The 2,207-nt window shown below is 40.1% G+C and overlaps 1 long non-coding RNA gene across 1 annotated transcript; it reads right to left on the minus strand.

Annotated features, from left to right (window-relative positions):
• On the minus strand, positions 653-902 carry LOC110269658. The gene is made up of 2 exons (XR_002358420.1): positions 813-902; positions 653-741 (listed from the first exon to the last, which is right to left on the minus strand). It is a non-coding gene; the product is annotated as an uncharacterized LOC110269658 (long non-coding RNA).

Consider the following 2,207-nt stretch of genomic DNA (forward strand, 5'->3'; position numbering starts at 1 on the left):
CATTCAAATATTACAAATTAATCATATTTGTCATCCAATCACTCCATTAACAATTTTCTTCAAAGATTGATGTTGTAAAACATTAATTGATAACATATCTAATACCTGATATGTCTAATTGCATATTGACCAAATATGTTTATGAAAATTTATTAATTTAGTCATTTTTTTCAATTACAAAAATCATATTTCCAATATAACCTAGTGACTAAATTGATAGATTTTCATAAATATATTTAGTCAACGTTCAATTGAACATGTTATGTGTCATGTATGCTATCAGTTAACATTTCACATCATCAATCGTTGATGAAAATTGTGAGTGGAGTAATTGAAGGATAGATATGATTAATTCGTAATCTTTGAAGGACCAATTTGATTGAAAAAATCTTTTAGGGACAAATTTAAAAAATGACTTATCTTTTAGAAACTAATTTTACTATTAACTCTTTTTTTTGTTCATGTTGAAATTTTCTCAGCCCAAATATTATCTATGTTAAATCGTTAAGAAAGGAAATACTTGAATGCGGAAGCGTACATGAATTCATAAACATGAATCATACGCAATCTTAGAGCAATTAACGCCACAAACCTCAGCGTGAGATAACAGAACAATAACGAAAGGGCTTTCAAATTGAAACGCTTACCGAACCGAAGAAGGAACGGTTGAACCAAAACAGCGGCGGTCTCTGAACCGGTTCGGCGGCAACCCGGCAGTCAGCCCCAAGCAGCAGCGGCGATCTGAACCACACGCAGCGACAATGAAGTTCCGGGAAACTCAACAGAAGGGAAACTCAACTTAAAAGCCTTACCGGCAGTGGAGCTTAGTGGCGGCAGCGGCGTTCCCGGCGGTTGAGGCTCGGCTAGAAGCTCCGGCAGCGGCAGATCTGAATTCCTTTCTGGCGACAGTGAGAACCCCAACAGCGTGGCGCGGTTCTGTCTGCTCCATAGCACCACGGCGACCGGACCTCCAGCTCGCGTCGTCCTCCCTCCCAGTGGCGCTCAGTCTCAGTCTTCCTCCCCGACGCGACGCGGCGGCGACCGGCGCAGTCCGTGGCCCCATTGGGTGACGGTGGTGAGGCACGAACTCCCTCTCATGTGCCGCCCTCCACTGCTAGCCTCTACCTCTCCTCGTGCAAAGATAGCAACGACGGCGCTGGACTCGCGGCAAGGACGACAGCGTGGATGACTGGATCGGCGGCAAATCGGTAGCGCGACGGCGAGGAGCCGAACGTGGTGGTAGAATGCGGCTGGCCTGTGAGCTGCTGCTTCCCCGGTGCTCTTCCTCCCTTCCGGATCTCCTTCTTCTCTCAGTGACACGGCGCGACTCAGGCTCCGTGGATGGGACGACCCTGACGGCGCGGATTGGTAGCAGCGGCAGCAACGTGGCCTCCTTCCCCCTCAGATCTCTCTTTCTCTTTGTTTCTTTCTTTCTTGGAGAACAAAGGAAACTGTGTGTGTCATTGTTGTTGTTGCTGCGCAGCAAAGAAAGTGAGGAAAGGGGTTGGGCTGCGCAGCGTGGAGGAAGGATGGAAGGGAATGGGTTTAGAAAAATTAGGGTTAGGGGCATTATAGTAATTTCACATAAAATTGGGAATAATATAGTAATTGAAACTCAATTAAATCCAACCCTAATTATATATAGAAAATACTATTTGTTCATCACTTTCGCAAATTATTTTCAAATAAAATGTCTAAATCATATAATTAGAAGTAATATACTTAATTTCTTCATTTTCCAAAATAGCAGTAATAATATTTAAAATATTACTTATCTAATCCAAATCATATAAAAATCCTTATTATTTCATAACTATCAACCTTATACTTTAAATATAGAAAATAATCCAATAATTATAAAATTGGATAATAATCATAACTTATCTCAAATCCAATAAATCAAAACTTGCCTTAATTATCTTTAATAAAATAATTTCTGAAATTGAGGCTGTAAATAACTATATGATTTGAGACTTGATCATAAAAAGACTTTTCAAAGTCCTGGGTCTTACATTCTACCCACCTTATAAAAATTTTCGCCCTCGAAAATTGATACAAAATGAAAGAAATTCCATAACAGTTCACCTTTGAACACATTTAAGGAAGAAGCAAAAGTATCTCAAAATATAATCATATATACGATTTTCAAATACTTTGATTGTCATAAGCATAAGGATGTAAAGGTAGGAGTGTGATTGCAAAGCAAA

This window comes from Arachis ipaensis, chromosome B03, assembly GCF_000816755.2.
Source record: "Arachis ipaensis cultivar K30076 chromosome B03, Araip1.1, whole genome shotgun sequence".
In the NCBI taxonomy this organism is placed as follows: Eukaryota; Viridiplantae; Streptophyta; class Magnoliopsida; order Fabales; family Fabaceae; genus Arachis; species Arachis ipaensis.